Source organism: Danio rerio, chromosome 20 (genome assembly GCF_052040795.2).
Source record: "Danio rerio strain M-AB ecotype USA chromosome 20, GRCz13ab, whole genome shotgun sequence".
NCBI classification, from domain to species: Eukaryota; Metazoa; Chordata; class Actinopteri; order Cypriniformes; family Danionidae; genus Danio; species Danio rerio.
In genome coordinates, this window is record NC_141040.1 from 44,127,501 (window position 1) to 44,148,866 (window position 21,366).

At 37.0% G+C, this 21,366-nt stretch overlaps 1 protein-coding gene and 1 long non-coding RNA gene across 5 annotated transcripts in view; one reads left to right on the forward strand and one right to left on the reverse strand.

Moving 5' to 3' along the window:
• The window catches only part of nkain2 (sodium/potassium transporting ATPase interacting 2), a 432,978-nt gene that overhangs the window by 56,937 nt on the left and 354,675 nt on the right, over positions 1-21,366 (reverse strand).
• LOC147839427 (uncharacterized) lies at positions 15,166-19,686 on the forward strand. Its single transcript, XR_015518853.1, has 3 exons — positions 15,166-15,330; positions 15,573-17,226; positions 18,765-19,686. It is a non-coding gene; the product is annotated as an uncharacterized LOC147839427 (long non-coding RNA).

Here is a 21,366-nt window from a genome sequence, read left to right on the forward strand (position 1 = left end):
TTCAAGCGGTCTTGAGTGATTATAAGTGTCACAGAAAATCTCCTCAGAAGCTCATCAGCAGCAGCTAAAAGAGCCTCTCATTAACGGCTGGACTCAGCTATGGTGGCCTGTTGAGCACGGTACAGGTTTGGGGACGAATATAATAACCAAAAGGACATGACTCAGACTCCCCAGCTGTCAGAAAACAGCACAAGTCCTCTAAACCCGCCATGACCCAGTCATCCTGTTACAATCCTCAGCAGGAGAACAGAGAGCGGCTCTAACACAAACACACACTAGCTGAGGTTTCATATGTGTCGCTGTACAGTTCTGACAGCTGATGTGAATGAGAATACACACATATATCAGGTTATTCAAAATCTTCATAGGATGCTTGAGCTACCTTAAGCTGCTTGTTATAATTACTGTAGCTTTTCAGTAATAGAGATGGCATTTAATATTTAAAACAGCATGCAAGATGAATAAAAAGGCAACTGTGGGAAATACTGAAGATCTTATTGCAGCTTGTAGTGTGCTGAGTTGATGTCTGTATAGGCTATTTTCTAAGGAAACACACAGTAAACACATATTTAATAATATTTAAGCACAAACTTTTATTTTGGATGCAATTAATCATATTTAGTTTGGCAGCACTACAGTTTACTAAATGATTAGCCCTCCTGTGAAAATGTCAATCTTTTTCAAATATTTCCCAAATGATGTTTAACCGAGTGAGGAAATGTTCACAGTATTTGCAATGTTGTTGGGTAGAGGAAAAAAAGGAGATTTTTGTTTTTTTTTTACTTAAAGGGCATCTATGATAAAACAAATGTTTTGTAAGCTGTTTGGACAGAACTGTGTGTAGGTATAGTGTGTCCACAGTCATATTGGGGTGATTTAAAGACAGTAAGTCTCTTTTTTAAATTTCCTATTTTTTTAAATAGGATCTAAATCCCTCCCTTTTTGAGGTTGACAGCAGCGTGATGTAGGAGTGCAGTTTCCCTGCCCACCGAATTAATTGACAGGTTCGTATTAACATGTCTCTGTAGCAACATGTATAATCATATTAACAAGACAGGACATGCACAAAGTGAAATGTGACGTGTCCGCTGTGTGTGTGTGTGCGTGTGTGTGTGTGTGGGTGACCTTTGTAGCGACATTGTGTGTGACACATCTATGCAGAAAGGCTTGAATTAACTCCACAACAATTACATCAAATAATCATTGGGAAAGTTCTTACTGTCGTATTTCTCACAAACCTTATGTGAGATCTGCTACCTTCATGTCTGTCACTGTGCAGTTTATCTGATGCAGCTGAAGCCTTGTTTTTATACTCAATGTGTCCGCAAGTTTGCTTAAGTGCGTGCGGCCAATGGAATATCATTGGTTCACTTCATGTGTGTGACATGATGGCTGGCGGAGCGCAGGATTTTTTTTTTGAGACTCGAGCAAACAGTTCACGTGGCTTAGCATTGGATTTGAGTTGAATATGAACCACTTTTAAAAGATTTTTTATGAAACAGGTAAGACTGTACAGACATCTTTATGATCCGACCATACGTGATCATCAAAGAGATAACCGGATGACCAATAATTCTTGGCTAGAAATTGCAACATCGTGGGAAAGAAGGAAAGTTTTTATTCAACAGTTTAGCAAAACCTAAGGGATAAGATGCCATGGCAAAAGTGGAGACCCGGGTACACAATTACAGAAATATGTTTTTTCACCTGTGTCAGGCTTGACACTGATGTACATGTTAACATTTTGAATTTAAAACAAATTTATAGCTAAAAATATAACGAAGAAACAAATTATTTCATTGATAATTTTAAAGGAATATTTGAACCTATCAGTTTAAAATATAGTGATGGCCTGTTTTTCTAGGCTTTATTGGTGATGATGATCAAGAATGTTGGACCATTATTGCCTTTTTAGCTTAAGAAGAGGACAGAAACTGGCGAGACAATAATGTGTGAAATGTGGAGTGGCCTAAATAAAAAATAAAAAAAATCTGTATTTTTTGGTGAGTGTAGTTTTTTTTTTGCTTTTATACTTACCATAATAAAAATATTTCTGTAGAGCAACACATTTTGTTGACAATAATATTTTAATAAACTTTAACAGGTAAAACTGTCCGAGATATGAACAAAAGCAAGGGCTGCATCAAAGTTTGATTAAAAAAATCTTGAATGGTTATGAAAATATTATTAAAATAATTAATAAAAATAAATAATAATAATTAAATAATTTCAACTTCTCTGTTTATCCGTCTGTCTTTACAGTCAGTTTCTTTTGACTGCCCCCTGTCGTTTTAAAAAATATCACAACGGCGAACACGGCAATTATAAAAGCCTCGTCCATTTCATGAGGTGCGCGTGCAGTCAACGATGGTGCACGATGCGGCGCCAGGCAAAAGTATAAATCCAGCTTGAGGCAGAGATTGAGGCACAGTCTGACAGGCACATGGGAATGGTGGGAGGGAATAACTAGCAATAAAGGTACAAGCAGCAAAAACAGCTACATGTTTTCAGAGCAGAAAATGACAAACTTCTGAAAGCTGTAATAAATAATTGGCTACCGAACAAACCAATGTTGTCCAAAAACTTGATTAATGAATCTAATTAGCCTAGCTAAGCCTTTAAATTGAACAAAACTAACTTCTAAAATATTACAGGTATGTACTGTCACCATGGCAACTTAATTGTTTTATGTTCAATCCACTTAAATTTGTAAAAACAAATAAGTTAACTTAATTCCTTTATGTTGTCTTAACACAAATCCATTGTGTGGTTTTTACAGTGTGCTTAATTCTTAGCTTTGACAGAACTCTGACACTTTTGTTTTGTCTTGTTGTGAGTTCATGGCTTTGAATTTGTTCATACGGTGTATCTTGTATGTTATTTTTTTTTCTTTTTGTGCACTCTCGCATCTGTGTGCAAGGCACAGTGTTCAGATCTTGGCACTTCAGTCTAGTGTGGTCTAGTTTGTGAGTGTTTGGACAGTCATGCTCTATGTCTGTCTGCTTGTTTGTTTGGTTTTTTTCTTTTGTCTAGTGCTCTGGTGTTGCCATGTCTTTGTGTTGCAGCCACAAGCTTTCATTTCGGTGCATCATGCACGTGGTCCATGTGCTTATTGTCCACATGTTTTAGTTTTGGGCAGGGGTGGACTGACCATAAGGATTTTCCGGGATATTTATCATTCCCGGGTGATAATACTGTCCCAGTCCGCCATTGGTTTCAGGTTGTTTGATTTGTCTCACAACTTAATTTTACAGAAGACAGAAACTCATACAACTATGCATCTACATAAGAGTGAGAAAATGTAATGCAATATTTCAATGGACGATTCCTTTAATTTAAATCCAAGAATTGATTTAATAGAGCAAATGGCACACGACCCAGACAGAGAGCAGGTCTTTTGACTAGACTACTGGAAGCCCTCGTGGTTCCTCAGTCTGCTCATGGCCAGGCAGATCCCAGGCCAGTGCAACATCAGTGCTGCTCTGGTGTGCAGGACACAGCTCATTTGCTGAAGCATCCATGCATATGAGCCCCTGACTCTCTGCTTCATATTTGTGTCTATGTAAAAAAGAGAGAGAGAAAGAGAGCGGGATAGAGAGAGGCTGCCAACACTCTCTCCTTCTGTCTGACTGTGAAGGAGAAATCTGCCCAGGAACAGTTCCCAACGCCCCAGAGGTGGACGCTCCAAAATGAATATGAGCCAGACATTCAGCTAAACCCCACAAAGGACTTTTGTGCCGAACTGTCAGTTAGAGGTGTGTTTTTTCAGTGCATTTGTGTTGGAAATAAATATGGATTATTTCCGCCATGGAATTTAAAATAAAAATTGGAAGTTTTATGTAACAAATTCTGAGATTATATATAAATCACAATTCAGATTATTTAGGCAATTCTAAACAAACATGAAGTCAGAATTAAAAAAGAGCCAGAATTTTGAAATAAATAATTTTTTGTATGCCAAAACTTGAACTTTCGCTCAATTTATGTAATTAATTGTGTGTATTGTAGTTACAGCGCTCAGTGTATGTATGTATGTATGTATGTATGTATGTATGTATCTATGTGTATACACACACACACACACACACACACACACACACACACACACACACACACACACACACACACACACACACACACACACACACAGACATATATATATGTATATATGTATATATATATACATATATATATATATATATATATATATATATATATATATATATATATATATATATACCCCACAAATCTGTGTGCATATACATTAGATTAGTCATTATTGAAGCCAAATCTGGAGCTTATCTAACAAAATAACTTACAATAATGCTCCAAAAACTACATTCAAATTTAAATTTTATAGAAAGATATTATAAAATAACTATAAAAACAGTAAAATAAATAAAAAGAAGCAAAAAACATTAACAAATTTAGTTGAAATTTTGTAGGTTGTAATTTTTTTTGCAATATTTTGGTTGAATTAAAATGTACAATCTGTATGTTTGATGACTAAAATATTATTTTAATAAATATATCAGTTCGATAATTCTGTTTTGTTTAAATGCACCAAAATACATTGCCTATATTCATTTAGAAATAGATAAAAATATACGTTTTCAAAATGGGGAAAATTAAAAAAAAAAGCCAAAATTAAAAAAAAAATGCCATAACTACCACAATTAATAATTCAATTTATATCATATATATTTGTCTTTTTCTTAGAAACAAATTTAACTCACAATTGAAAAAAAGTGAAAAAAAGATGCAATATTTAATTTCACATCTAAATGAATATGATTTAATTAATATGAGTAAAATATGATTTTGAGGTAGGAGTGCTATTTCCCTCCCCACCAAATTGATTGACAGGTGCATATTAGCATTAGGGGTGTGAACCTCAACCTACACTGTTCTCAAGCTTTTCACAGTTTTAACTATTCTGCTTTCTTTGCTGTTATGGGTTTATATTGTGAAATTCTACAATTACAATACTTTACTAACCATTTTAGTTTGTCTTACTTTTTATTTGCAGTAGCGTCTTCATAAGTTTTTACTGCTGACTTTTTTCTTATTATTGCAATTCATTCATTTTCTTTTCGGCTAAGTCCTTTTTATTAAACTAGGGTCGCCACAGCGGAATGAACCGCCAACATATCCAGCATATGTTTTACGCAGCGCATGCCTTTCCAGCTGCAACCCATCACTGGGAAACATCCATACACATTCATTCACCTACATACACAACAGACAATTTAGCTTACCAAATTCACCCATACCACATGTCTTTGGACTTGTGTGGGAAAATGGAGCACCCGGAGGAAATCCATGCAAACACGAGGAGAACATGCTTCTTGCTGTGAGGCGATTGTGCTACACACTGCGCCACCATGTTGCCCTTATTGTTAGACAAAAACTTAAAAACAAGAAAATCGTTGTAAAATTTTGTCACAATTTTTACTTTTCATCAAATGTTATCTTTATTTTTCACAATTGTTACTGTTCTATTCCAATACTGTAAAAAAGCGAGAATTGTGAGGGAAAATTAAATAATTAACTTTTTTTTTTTAAACCTGTTTTTTTATAAATTGGGAGAAAGACAATTCAGAATTATTCTGGCAATAGTTTGCAGCATATCTCACAACTTAACTTTAACTGTGAGCTAACATCTTGCAATGTAAGCTTTTTTTCTCTGGATTGTAAAATAAACTCACAATTGTCAAATAAAAAACTATGTGTTAACTTGTTTTAAGTTGCAATTGTGACTTTTTAATAGCTAATACCAGTGTTTATAATGGAGTTACGCAATTATGAGGTTTTTCTCAAATGATTTTCTGTTTAAAACTAATGGTAGTACACCAAATTCTATATTTTTACTTCTCTTTTTTATTATTATTTTAAGAAGAATCATTAGAAGAAAAAAAAAGTGAGATAAAAGTTGCAATTTCCATTTAGATTCGTTCAAAATATGACTTTTGATGCTTGTTCAAACTTGTTACAATTACCAGGGGCCCCATGTACGAAGACTTGCGTTGAATTCTTACTAAAACATTACATACGTACAAAGCTGTAAATGTGCATATGCAGTAAAAAATTAAGATGTATGACACACTGTCTACGCAGAATCCCATGCATATTCTCTTTGTACATCCAAATTAATGTGAAACTGAGTGTACTCCCTGCCTCCTGCCCCTAATAAATATGGTAATGACTCTACTTTGGCAAAACCAAACAAAAAAGTTATGGCAAAAGCAAGCAAAAAGAGAAACTTTGAAGAGAATGTGAATTGGAGGTGCTACTTTCGGAAAAAAATGGTGTTACTTGCAAGTGTGTCCTCCGGAATTAATAACAAAAGAGAAAAAAGATAGAGTGGGAGAGTTTAGCTGATGCGGTTAACGCAGTGGGGTCTAAACATCGCACTGTGAGTGAATTAAAAAGAAATGGTCCGATGTAAAGGTGTAAAATTTTGTAGTGTCTATTTAGGCTAAGTGCAAATAGCACACCTCGTTGGAATGAGCTAGTTGAGTGATTCCCACCCATCACCGTTTGATTGACAAAGACAACAGACCTAAAGATATCGTCAAACAGCAGCGTGAGTGGCGTAGCTTGTAAAGCGCATGGCAACATGTTTTGACATGTCGTTCGCTCTGATTAAATTGAGAAAACCGGCGATCGCAGCAAATTGTGCTTTAATGTTTGGCTTGTCAACTGCATGGTATGGAAGCCTTATATACCTGCTAGACATGCGGATGATCCTGTCCATACAGCTAGCATTGCAGGGCTCAAAGATACTTTGTAGTGTGCAATTTAACATAATTGCCTCTAGAAGTCGCCAATGGAAATAAAACAAACACACACAAGAAATACACGTACGTCAGGCATGAAGTTGGCGTGGACCAACGCACATTCTCATGTTCATTTCATCGTTGGTAAATCCAAACCAGAGTGTGAAATCTGGCATACGCAAAGTTTTTGAGCGTATGCAGCGTTGATATATGAGACCTTAGAAATCTAGCAACTGCGGATCGCTGAAGAACCACAAATCTGCCACCAAATGGACTACAAATATTGTCATGCACCTCACACATCTTTACTAAATAAACTTAAATAAATAATTACTTAAATAAGCTTTATTTACTTACACACACCTGTTCCAGTTTTCCCTGATGACACACACACACAGACACACAGCTGAAGCTCATAATTTATTCATTACTTGGCCTATAAAGACACCTCTCATTTCCACACACATTGCTGAGTCTTGTTAACCTGTCAACATTAAGAAGCATTAACCTTTTTTTTTTCTTACTATGCTGTGAAAGAAATTAAAATGGTCGTGCCCAACTGAGTCTGGTTCTCTCAAGGTTTTTTTTCTTCACTCCCATCAGGTGAAGTTTTTTTTCCCTCTCCGCTGTCGCCACTGCCTCGCATGGTTCAGGATTGGTAGAGCTACGCATCTATGAATTTGCTCTTCAGTGTTTGATCTCTCAGTAATGATTAAATCACACTGAACTGAGCTAAACTGAACTGAAATGAACTTAAACACTAAAACCTGAACCACACTGTTCCAGTTACTATGACCATTTATGTGAAGCTGCTTTGACACAATCTACATTGTAAAAGCGCTATACAAATAAAGCTGATATGAATTGAATTGTTTCGACATTTGTCTGTTTATTGTTTATGCTGTTAGCCGCCCGGACCAATCTATTTGCCTGTGACAGACTACTCTTATGGACTGCCCTGTATGATACTGTTTGCTCCAGTGTTTGACCGTTGCCTGCACAATTATTCTTTTTTAAAAACATGTACATGGATTCCAAACTCCGTTGTCAGCATCTACTTCATGACAAAATTTATGTTTAATGCACTTAAATTGGTAAAAACAATTAAGTTAACTTAATCAAATTGTATTGGGATAACATGAAAGAAGTGTGTGGTACCTAGCAGTTTTTTTAAAGAGTTTGTTCAAATTGTGTTTCAGAAATAAGCTTCCACAAGAAAGGTGAGTCCTATTTTGTGCATGACACAGGAGCGCCTCCTCCTCCTGCTGGATGGCAACACAACAGACCTCACGAGTACTCGGGGCAGGAGGTGAGGGAGAGAGCATTAATCACAGATGAGAAGTGTTATCCCACCATCAGTGCTCTCTTCGCCTCTCGCTTTCCCACAATGCACTTGCTGCAAACTGCACCAGCAGACACAAGTGCATACACATTGCTTCCAAGCACCTGAGGAAATTAACACACTCTCCTCTAAAGGACCTCCAAAGTTGCTGTCTGCAGAAGGGTTATTCAGAAATAAGTTTGAAATCCACTGTGGCAGCTTCAAATGAGGAGACACATCACACGAGAGCTGCCATATATTTCTGTAACGTTCAAATGGCTGGAGATTTTAGAAATAACTTCTAAAAGTGAACAATAAACAAACTTTCAGTCCTAACTATGTAATAAAGAGGCATGAAACCTCCATTTTCTGAAAGGTTAGCCCACTAACTACTTTAATATTGCCCACCTGGTACATGATGTTATGTATTTCCATTCATTAATTCATTTTCCTTTGACTTAGACCCTTTTTTGATCAGGAATCACAACAGCAGAATGAACCGCTAACTATTTCAGACATGTTTTACGCAGCAGATGCCCTTCCAGCTGCAACCTAGTACTGGGAAACACCTATACACTAAAATTCACACACACTCATACACTTATAGTGGATGTCTTTGGATTGTGTGAGACACCAGAGAACCTGGAGGAAACCCATGCCCATGAAGGTTGCTCTAACAAGAAAGCTAAAGACCATGGCCTCTAGCGTCTGTCGCTAGAGCATCTTTTTAGAGGTCAGGAGTAAGGTTTACCTGGACAGCACTTACTAGCTGACATCTGTCACACTCATCCCCTAACGCCCCATTCATACAGGGTGTCAGTGTCAACGCTTCCCATTCACTTTGAATAGGTGATGTCAGGCGTTGCGGAACTGCGTTGTAGATCCATCTGCGACGCTTCAGAGGCGTTGCTTGTTGCAGAAGTTGGGACTTGCTCAAATTTTCAAGCGCCGATGAAAGTGTCAGCCAATTAGATCGCTGTATGAAAATACACTAGCTCAGACAGTAGCCGATTGCGCACTAATTTCATTGGCTGACGCTGCTATGACGATTGCATCAGCCCCAACTTCAGACACGCCTTCTGTCAAGTGTTGACGCTGAAGCCCCATGTGGATGGGGCGTAAACCTCACTCCCATGCGGGTGACCCAACATGCTCCAAGTTGGGATCGAACAAGGTTGCTCTAACAAGGAGGTTTAAGACCATGGCCCCTAGTGTCTGTCGCTAGATCACATTTTTCAGGTTAAGAGGAGTGAAGTTTACCCGCACAGCACTTCACTAGCTGGCCTCTGCTACACTCACCCCACTACACCTCACTCCCATCCGGGTCATGGCACCAATGTAACCTCTGCTGGCCCTACATCACCCAACCCGCTCCATGCTGGGATAATACTGGGGACGCTCCGCATGGTAGTCGGATGCTCAAACAAGAAAGCTAAATACCATGGCCACTAGCGTCTGTCGCTAGAGCACCTTTTTAAAGGTCAGAGGAGTGAAGTTTACCCGCACACCACTTCACTAGCTGGCCTCTGCTACACTCACTCCACTAAACCTCACTCCCATCCGGGTCATGGCACCAATGTAACCTCCGCTGGTCCTACACCACCCAACCCGCTCCGAGCTGGGATCAAGCTGACGACTCTCCACATGTGAATCGGTTGCTCTAACAGGAAAGCTAAAGACCATGGCCTTTAGCGTCTGTCGCTAGAGCACTTTTTTAGAGGTCAGAAGTCTGAGGTTTACCCGCATAGCACTTCACTACCTGGCCTCTGCTACACTCACCCCCCTAAACCTCACTACGATCCGAGTCATGGCACCAATGTAACCTCCGCCGGTCCTACACCACCCAACCCGCTCCGAGATGGGATCAAGCTGGCAACTGTCCACATGGGAGTCGGCTGCTCTAACAAGGAGGCTAAAGACCATGGCCTCTAGCTTCAGTTGCTAGAGCACCTTTTTAAAGGTCAGAGGAGTAAGGTTAACCTGCACAGCACTTCACTAGCTGGCCTTTGTTACACTCACCCCCTTAAACCTCACTCCCATCTGGGTCACGGCACCAATGCAAGCCTGCCGGCCCTTGTGAGTTGGGATTGAACTAGGAGTCGGTTGCTCTAACAAGGAGCTGGCCTCTGTTACATATAGTGTTGAAGGACATTCCATAATACGCTTCATTTACATAAACTGTGGGCGTATCTGAGCTAACAAGAATGACAAGTGACTTCGTTTAAATACATATGCCAGTGCATAAACAACCTGGTCAAGTTGGCCTGTAATGGCGTTAGTGAATATTACAAATAGCTAGTTACACCAGAAATACAATGCTAAGTATCTATGCATTCAGTCCAATGAGACAGAGGAAAGCTGGGGATTATCACAAAACGATCAGCGAACAATCCTGATATTAGCTCACATCACAGGCCTTTCATTATCATACAACTCTCCTTAATTACTTTCAGACCGACGCTCCCTTACTGTGTAATGATGCATGCAGCCTTACTAATGTCTGAGATGCTTGTAAATGAATGGTCGAAGGCTCCACATCCATTTCGGCTGGCAGAGAAACCTAATTAACTGAAGGTGCCGCACTGTTGCTCTGACGCTGGAAAACAATGGCACCGATGGTGCGTCTCACAGCTTGCTGCAGGTGCCATTCGCACAAAAAAAAAAGAAAGAAAAAGAAAAAAGGCGCGAAGTGGCTGGCTAGCAGGGAAATGACAGCACTCCCTCCCAGATGCCTCCTCTGTAATCCACATAATTATCTCTGTGTGTGTGAAGATCGAGCTGTCATTACTGTAGTTCACATCAACGCCCTTTCAACAAGACACATCCATCTCCATATTACTGAATCGAATTAACCCCCGGGTTATTTTCATTAATAAATATGAGATAAGAATTATTACTTGGACACTCTGTGTTTTGTCAAATGACTGTGTTTTAGGCGAAAGAAAAGACGGGCAAATTTTGCTGATCAATTGTGTTCTTGTCAGCCTGATGAAATGAGAAGTGCGCGCGTGTGTGTGTGAGAGAGAGTGCTTGTCTCCGTAGTTAACCGATCAAAGAGGCACTTATTCGCTTTAGGAGAAAATAATGAACGAGTCAATTTTTCGACACCCCAATTCCTATGTGAGGAACAAAGGCGATCATTATGTATCTGAGAGCTCGAGGTTATGATTGAAAATGCTGTCTGCTCTTACAGACGCAACTGTGTGTCTGGGGAGGGTCTGGAAAACATAAAGGAACACGTTGTGAGGCGGCAAAACAGCGCTGGCACATGTTTCTAGCTCCAATTATCAATTTCTTCTCCGTGATGTTTCTGCAAACAAAGACGCTTCTAGAGAAAACACATTACGAACGAGCATCCGAGGTCACTTGGTTGCATAAACAAGTGGCAAGACAAAGGCGGTTGCTACGCTGCGGATAAAGCTTTTGAAGAACTTGTGCCTGAGCCGTGACAGTCTCCACAAAAGCTTGTGAATGTTGTGCAATAAATAGATTCTGACTGCAACATTACTGTATGTTGATAATAAAAATATCACACAAACAAATACTGTCATTATCCCTAAACACCTAATCTTGCTTCATCCTGAGTTTAATTTATGCATTTTTATGTTTGCAATAAATGAATGGCAGATTGATGATCAAATGCAGTGAATCTTTGATAAATACACAACAACATTCATTTGAAAAAACTAATATTTTATTTTTCAACATTTAACCATCCCAATGAATCATTGATAAACAAACATATTTGATGTTTATTTTATGCATAAATAAAAAATCTGACAGAAAATAAAAACACATAAAAAAACTAAAATTCTGAACACCACTGAAAGAGAATAAAAGAGAGAAGGGTCTGCCTGCAGACTGGGTACATATGCAAGCTGAGACTGCATGTAATGCTTTTAATGCGTACACCTAAACCCCAAGGTTATAAAAGTTTTGGATTTTTCATTAGTTGTAGTTTTTATTTCATTTAAACTTTTTGTTTTCAAATTCAGTTAGTTTTAATGAGTTTTTAGAGGGAGATTTACCAGTTTTTATTAGTTTCTTTATTTTAAATACGCTTAGTTTTAGTTTACTTTTTATTAGTGTTAGTGTTAGTTGTAGTTTTTATTTCGTTTTGACTTTTTGTTTTCAAATTCAGTTAGTATTATTGAGTTTTTAGAGGTAGTTTTACTAGTTTTTATCAGTTTCTATATTTTGAAATTGCTTAGTTTTAGTTTAGTTTTTATTAGTTTCAGTTTCAGTATTAGTTTTAGTATTTTGTTTGTTGTTTTGTAAATAAGTATATTTGTTAGGTGCAAGATTCAAAATCATTATAAATTTTGCATAGTAAAAACTCAACCAAAGATAGGCTACTTTTTTGACACAAGAACACTCCCATCTACGTTTACCATACCCATCCTCAAATTCAAATACAACAGCCCACAAGGTAGCAAGATAACAAGATAGCCTAGGTGAAATATGTGTGCTAGGTTGCTTCTGAGGTTATTTACATAGTAGTGATGGGAAGTTTGGATCTTTAATGGGAACCTGATCTTTTGTGACAATCCTTCCATGTTAGGACTCACATATCAAAAATATGTAGTCAGCAATCTTAATTTCAGTCAGTTAAAACAGCACCATGATCTGAAACATTTCTTAAAATTAAGTAATGAAACCCAACTGAAGCATGATTTACTTATTTAAATTCCATTACGACTTTGTTAATAAATAAACTCAAATGTGTTCTCAAATCTGATCTCTGTGTACTGTTCTGATAACTAAATAACTCAGTATATATTGATTTATTTAGAGTTAGAGGAGGTATCGTGTATGTTAAAAAGTAGGTTGTTTGTGGATAAGTGCTTAATGTTACTGGAGACGCAAACCATTTCAAATGATTCAGTTTGATTTGGTGAATTAGTTCAACTGGTTTACTTAGAAGATCCAGTTAAGAAGAACGGTTCGTTTAAATTCGACAAATGTGTTAAATTAATACTTTAAAGTGTCTGCTTGGGTTTTCCCTGTGTTCACATGGGTTTCCTCTGGGTGCTCGGGTTTTCCCCACAAGTCCAAAAACATGTGTGGTAGGTGAATTGGGTAAGCTAAATTGTCAGTAGTGTATGTGTGTGAATGAGTGTGTATAGATTTTACAGTGATGGGTTGCAGCTGGAAGGGCATCCGCAGCGTAAAACATATGCTGGATAAGTTGGCGGTTCATTCCGCTGTGGCGACCCCAGATTAATAAAGGGACTAAGCTGAAAAGAAAATGAATGAATGCATGTCTGCTTGGGTCGTATTTAATGTTGTCACCATGCTGCTCTCATGTCCAGCCGTTGTTTTTGTCATGGGAGCAACAGCGAAATCTGACTGACTGGAAGAGGACTGGCTTGATCTGGCTAATGGCTGCAGGATTACAGACTCTGAGGTGCCGTATGAGTTAAACACCTTTCAGCGCAAAATAAATACATTAACTTCTAAAAGGCTTACAGTATGTTTATGTATTAAAACATTTTACAAAGACAAAAACAAAGGACATTTTTGCTATAATTTTAGTTGGTTTTTGTTATAGTAAAAAAAAAAAAAAAACTCTCATTTTTATTTTTATTTCAGTTAGCAAAAATGTTTTTCAATTCTAGTTTTCGTTTTTCAATCGTTTTCATTAACTATAATAATCTTGCTAACCCCACCTATCACAGTAATGTCATAAGCTCTATTAAGTGCATTGCTGTGCCCCAATTACCATACATCCTAAATAGTATCTGAAAATATAGTTAGGATTTCTCAAATTGTAATATGATGAAAAGAGTATGCCAAAGGTTCCTGGACGGTCTACTATTTCAGTAAAAATTCGAAGTGTAGAAACGTCCATACTCTAACTGCTGATATTGCCCACAGTACATTGCGCATTGGACGTGAATTAATTTGATTAGAACTACAAACTTGGGTAAAAAGTGTAAATAAACTACAAAAATGGCAGACGGGCAAAAGCAATTGATGAGTAGATAGGCTAACTGGAAAATATTTAGCTAATAGCTAATATCTAGCTAACTGGAAAATATTTAAATTTCCCGTTTTATATTTAATCTGCGACAACAATGTAAACTTATATCAAGATATGTTTGGACATTAACTTCTGAATGCATAATTATCCAAACATCTTAGGAGATTTCTCTCAATGAAAGACTTTCAAATGGAAAATTAACCTGCTGATGCTTCTGCTAAAAGGTAGGTAATTAAATATGAAAGAAATGTGTCGAGATGATTGACAGGAGACGTAACTATGCAACATACCACCTGTTAACAAGGTAGTAGTATGTTTTAAAGCTTGCATACTCTTCTGTTCCTTCACAAAAAAGTACATGCTTTTAGGGCATAGTATGAATATGCGAATTGTGATGCAGCGCATGAGTCTGAGACTGCATGTATCTACTGAAATATTAAGGGATACTATTGAAATTTTAAGGGTTAATTTATATAAGCGAAGGGTTGTCATAGACTGAAAGGCTTTATTCTGTATAAACAACCACCTAGATGTACATTATTCAGCTTGTTACATGGCTACTTATATATGAACAATTAGACACCAGATGATCCGAGGTGTAATAATTTACTAACTCTTTTATTAAACTTAAAGCTTGCAGAAAGAAAAAACAACTGCAACGACCTAAGTATTATTCAGTCACTAGATGGCGCCAAACTGTCAAATACAGCGAGGTATGTGTGTAATAGGGCGTTCACGCAATTAGACACAAGAACAACTTGAGAGATTTTATTGAGAGAGTAGCTGTGCTTTACGAGGGCTAAAAACAAATAGATTAATTCGGTACCATGTCTGGATCCATTAGATCCTTTAGAGGTTCATTGACTTAACATGTAAATCTTAACACATAAAAGTCACGCTTGATGCTTCATCCACGTCTGGTGTAAACGTACCATAACAGATAAACATATAAATGATATTTATTATTATTATATTTTTTATTATTATTTATTATAATTTATGTATATAAATATACTTTCGGTCAAAATGCTTTGTAGTACCTGCGTAATCCTGTGTTATTAATTTTAGCGGTAGTTATCTGGGAATAACATTGTTTGGAATGTCATTATCGACCAATCAGAATCAAGCATTTCAGAGAGTCATGTAATAAGTAAAGCTAATAATAATAATAGCCATGGCTAGCTGTGCATTAAATAATTACATAAACCTAGTGGAGTGCATTTAAATCATTATATGCACAGCTAGATGTGGATTATACCGCTTATTCCAACCTGTCAAACTCAAACACCTATCTGTAGGTATCAAACAAGCCTAAAGCACTTAATTAGTTTAATCAGGTGTGTTTAATTAGGGTTGGAACTAAACTGTGCAGAGCTGCGGCCCTTCAGGAGCTGAGTTTGACCCCTGTGGCTTATACCATTGTCATCTGTCAGGATTGACAAGGTAAATGTGTTAATAATTTTTTCAGGTGCAATATTTTACAAAACAGGCAAATATTACGGGTAGTTAGACCTAGCATTCTGTCTAATTTAAATAAGACTTAGAATGTGGTAAAATTGCATTTTTTAAAAATGAATTATAGTAATTATTTAAATTAATGTTTGAAATAGAGAACACGAGAGATTTGTGTGTTTGCTTGAGTAGCTCTCTTCAACAAACAATGACGTTGTGATTTTAGTTACTTCAAACTGAGAAATATAACAGTGATTCAGTAACAAGCTACTTAAAAAAAAAAAAGTTGTAGAACAGTGGTAAAAAACAGAAGCTTTTGTGCAGCACATTCAATTTAATGTGCGCTGGTGTGTGTGTGTGTGTGTGTGTATCTGCCAAAAAAGCCATATATTCATATGAAAAATGATGAACTGACTGTTACTACCTGTGTATTAAACACATATTTTAGCCAATCAGAATCCAGTATTCAGATAAGTCATTGTATATGTTATGTACTGTAAATATATACACTGTAAAAACGCATACAACTATTTCAACTAATTATGAATTTGTGATTAGTTCCACAGATCTATTTTTATGTTGTTCACTCCATTTCTCTCTTCAAAATATCAATTGATATTTTTGTAGGGTTTTTTTTTTGTTAAACTTTAACTTCCTTTGTAATATAAGCTGCATTTGTCTAAAAGTTTAAAAGTTATATGCATACTTTTTGATTAGCTATTCCTATTCACCTTGTTCTTTGCCAGCGAGCGGGCGCAGCCATTTCAATCTTTTTTGCTTCAGACTTCCGGTCTCATTCACTTCCATTCATTTTTAGACATTAAAAACTGCTCGTTTCGCTGTTTGATGTTGCAAACTGATATTTCCTTATTATATTATTCTACTTGCTCTATATAGTCATGCAAACATTTGTTAGTAGAGTAAGTAGGTTTTCTGCCGTTTATTATTCCTAGTCATTTCTCCCATAGGCGACTGAATCGGAAGTTCTAAAACAATCGCAAAAACAGGCGCACTTCCGCATTTTAGAATAAGGTCAATAAAATCCAAGAGCAAATAAGTAATTTCCTTTTTGTTTTAGACAAACTAAACCAAGAAAACGTGTTTAAAAACACTGAAAAAAATTAAACTCGGGCTCAATCTGAAAATGTATCGATATTTATACATTTCTGGAGATCGCTAAATACATCCCAGAAGGTATTTATGCTGTTTCCACCAGAGTCCGCTGTGTATGCTTTTTGAGAACTCACTCCTGATGTTCTCGTGTAAATCCACCAGAGGTCACTGTTAAATGACTGACTTACTGACCGATTGACTGATCCGCCCTCCTCCTTCCCTAAACCCAACCAACAGAGTTTTCAAAAGCACCGACTGACCAGCGCCCACCCTTTACCCTAAACCCAAACGACAGTTTTCAAAAGCACTCCAGAAAAAGAAAAACTCTTGCAGCAGCCTGAGTTTTACCATGTTTTCAGATTTTACCACATTCTCACCCTATTATTTACTTGTTTATTTTCCTTTTTGGCTTTTGTTTTTGTCTTACCTGCTTTCTGGAACTGTTCTTCGCCAGACTCGACCCCTGCCAACACAGTCAGCTCCACTCTGCGTCTCAAGTCAACCAACATACAAGCTGAGCCACCGGACAAACTGGTAACAGCAGAAAAGCCGTCTATATGGAGATAAGCGGTCAGCTGGTAAGAGCGAAAAGGAACCGCCCGGGAGCGTTCATTTTAAAGATGAATTGTAGCCATATGTACTTCCTGCTACATAATTCGCGATCTCTAGAAATGTATATAGGGCTACGATTTTAGAATGAGTCTACGCTGCATCAGTTGAAAACAAGCATGACAGATTACATATCTGATACCTGAGATTTCATATTAAAAAACAACAAAAATACTGAAATATTATTCATCTCTGTGCCATATACCACTAAGCATCTCCATGCCACAAAAGGTTCAATGAAACTACAATAAAGCTGGACTTTCAATAAACTTGGAGCAATAAACTTTTCTTTGTGGTTTCAAGGAAGAAAACAGTAATTCTCCACAGGGACAGCATGAACACAATGCCTGCAATAAACTCCAGACTTTGATATTGTTTTACACTGGTCAGGAACGGCCTGAGCAACCAGCTGAAACTCTTCTGCTGACACACACACATATGTCTTGTCCATTTCAATGCTTCAGATAGAGCTTAATTCAATCATCGTCATATTGATCCAGGCCTACTGTGACAATTTCTGTTAAGCATTATTGAACATGCTACCACTTCAACAGTTTCCTATATAATATCTGACAGCCTCTAACTATATGTCTTATTACGCATACGAAAGTCTGCTTTGAGACACATTGGAGAGAAAATCGTGAGATTGCTTTAGTATTTCCTTATTACTTACTCCCAGGGCTATTTATATTGAAGTTGATATTTAGCCGCACCATATTGGTGTTTCGTAACATCTAGTTTTCATGAGATGAGTTGACAGCCCAATGCTCAACCCCCAATGTGGGTGACCAGGACATACACACATACACTACGGACAATTTAGCTTACCCGATTCACCTACAGCACATTTCTTTGGACTGTGGGGGAAACTGGAGGAAACCCACATGAACACGGGGAGAACATAAAAACTCCACAAAGAAATGCCAACTGACCCAGCCGGGCCTCGAATCAGCAACCTTCTTGCTGTGAGGCGACAGCGCTACCCACTGCGCCACCATGTTGCCGTTAATATTTCCCAGATGGAATTTATCTGATTTCTATCTCTTTTTTCCTTCATATTCCTGCTTCACTGTTATGGGACTGAAGGCCATGTTGTGACAGAAGCATTTGCAGTCTTTAGTAAAGATGTGCTTTTTAACTCTCACTTCTTGTTGTCGTGTGTTTTTTAATCTTCAGTGTGTGTAAGCTTTTTCTGTAACTTTCAACTTAACCTTTCAAAGATGTAAATAAAGAAAAGGCAATTGCATGTTTTGTATGTTTCACAAGAAAACATTATTTCAGTCTTTCTACATTAAAGATATGTATAATTCAACATGTATCTTGCCATTTCCTTGTAGTTATTTGTGAACTTAACAAGCAATTTTTTGAGTAAAAAGTTTAAAAAAATAAAACAAATCACAAAAACTGCAATTTGTTTTTGATTATCAATAATAGTAAAAAATAATGTTTTACTGTGTTGAGAAATTAATGCACTTTTCAATAACGACTTTCAATACTTTTGTTACAGTCACCAGTGATCTAGCCACTGCAGATTGTTGGAGAACTACAAATCTGCCTCCAAATGAACTACAACTCCAGGCATGCACCGCACACACACCTGTTCCTGATCCCGACTGATTGCAAACACGCACAGCAGATGCTGCTCAAGGACTCATTACATGGACTATATATACACCACACATGCACACACACAGTGCTGAGTCTTGTTAATCTGTAAACATTACTAAGGGTTTACACATTGCCTTGTTTTCCTTGCCGTGTTTCCAGACTCTTGCCTTGTTGATTGATTTTTGATGTCAGCCACCCGAACCAATATCTTGCCTGCTTTTGACTACTCTTTTGGATTCCCCTTTATGAGCCTGTTTGCTCCAGTGTTTGACCCTTGCCTGCCTGACCATCCTCTGTTTAATTTAAGTCACTGCAATTGGATGTCAACTCCATTGTCAGAATCGTTTGTTACAATTTTATTTGACTCTGTTTTTTTATTGTCATATTTTTCTATTTATTTTATAATTGTAGTGATTTATTACAATTTATGTTAGCTTTTTTAACATTGTCTCTACCTGACAAAAGTCATGTTGCCTATCCAAGTTTTAGGAACAACAAATAATAACTTGATTTCTAGTTGATGATTTGGTATCAGAAGTGGCTTATATGAAAGGCAAAGGCCTCTAGATTACGTTTATTTTACCAAAATAAAATATGATTATGCCTTGATTTTTTATTATTTAATTAGGACAGTAAGGTCTGACTTTCCTTAGACAAAGGTCTTGTCACTTAAAACAAATAATGTACAGTATAGTATATAAAGTCATGGTGCAGTGGAAAAAGAATTAATATTGTGTATGACTCCCATGAGCTTGGAGGATTGTATCCATACATCTCTGCAATGACTCAAATAACTTATTAATAAAGTCATCTGGAATGGCAAAGAAAGTGTTTTTACAGGACTCACAGAGTTCATCAAGATTCATTGGATTCATCCTCAATTCCTCCTCCATCTTACCCCAGACATTCTCAATAATGTTTATCTCTGGTGACATGGGCTGGCCAATCCTGGAGCACCTTGACCTTCTTCGCTTTCAGAAACTTTGATGTGGATGTTGAAGTATGAAAATGAGCACTATCTTGCTGAAGAATTTGCCCTCTCCTGAGGTTTGTAATGTAATGGGCTGCACAAATGTTTTGATACCTCAGGCTGTTGATGTTGCCATCCACTCTGCAGATCTCTTGCACAGCCCCCATACTGAATGTAACCCCAAACCATGATTTTTCCTTCACCAAACTTGACTGATTTCTCCGAGATTCTTGGATCCATGCCAGTTCCAATAGGTCTTTTGCAGTATTAGTTATGATTGGGATGCAGTTCAACATCCATTTGCTGTTTAGTAAAACTAGCCCAAATATTATTATACCTCTTAACACTATAACACTATAATAACTCTGATCTGAAAAATACCATCTCGCATTATGCACCTCATCATAAAATATGGTTAAAAAAATAACAATCTCTCAGTCAGAGGGTGAAGTTCCCTCAGGAGGCAGGTGTGCTTCAATATTGTCATTTCCACAGCGCTACGTTCAGATCTGTTTCATCAACACAAATGCCTAATTACAATGCATGTGTGAAGTCATTATAAAACACCTCAGCAGCCGAGGGAATCTCTCATCCTCCAGGAGCTTTAGCTCTGCAATTATCAGAGAACTGAGAAAAAAACAAGAACAGGTAGAGAACATGGATTTAAATATATACTGTATAGCCCTTCTTTATTCTAGCTGAAATAAAACAAATAAGACTTTCTCCAAAAGAAAAAAATATTATAGGAAATATTGTAAAAAAAAATTCCTTCCTTATATAAAACTTTATGCTTTAAGCTTTATGGATTTTCTGATTTGATAATCCAGCAGGACCGGGCACCTGCCTACACTGCCAAAAGTACTAAATAATACCTGGTTTAAGGACAATGGTATCCCTGTTCTCCACTGGCAAGCAATCTCGCCCGACCTAAAACTCAGAGAATCTATGGGGTATTGTTGAGAGGAAGATGTAAGACACCAGACAATGCAGAAAAGCTGAAAGCTGCCATTAGAGAAACCTGGGCTTCATAAAGCCCCAGCAGTGCTGTAGACTGATCACTTCACATTGCTAAAGCGATTTGTGCAAAAACATAGCCCAGACCAAGTATTGAGTGCTTTATATGTTCATGTTCTGTGTTAAAAATCCTTTTGTATTGGCCATAAGTATTATTCAAATTTTCTGATATTCTGAATTTTAGGGTTTCATTAGCTGTAAGCCATAATCATCAAAATGCAAAGAGAAGTAAACACTTGAAATTTATCAATTTGTGTGTTTTTCTTAAGTTTTTTTTTATATTTAAATGAAGGAAATATATTATTTAAAATTAATATAATATAATATAATATAATATAATATAATATAATATAATATAATATAATATAATATAATATAATATAATATAATATAAAATAATAATATTAAGTAAGATTTGTTAATAATTGTCAACTTAGTCAACATAGTTACTCTACCTTGGAAACAGAATTTGACATTAATCTGATTGACATTTTAACATGTCAAAATAAAAGTCAAG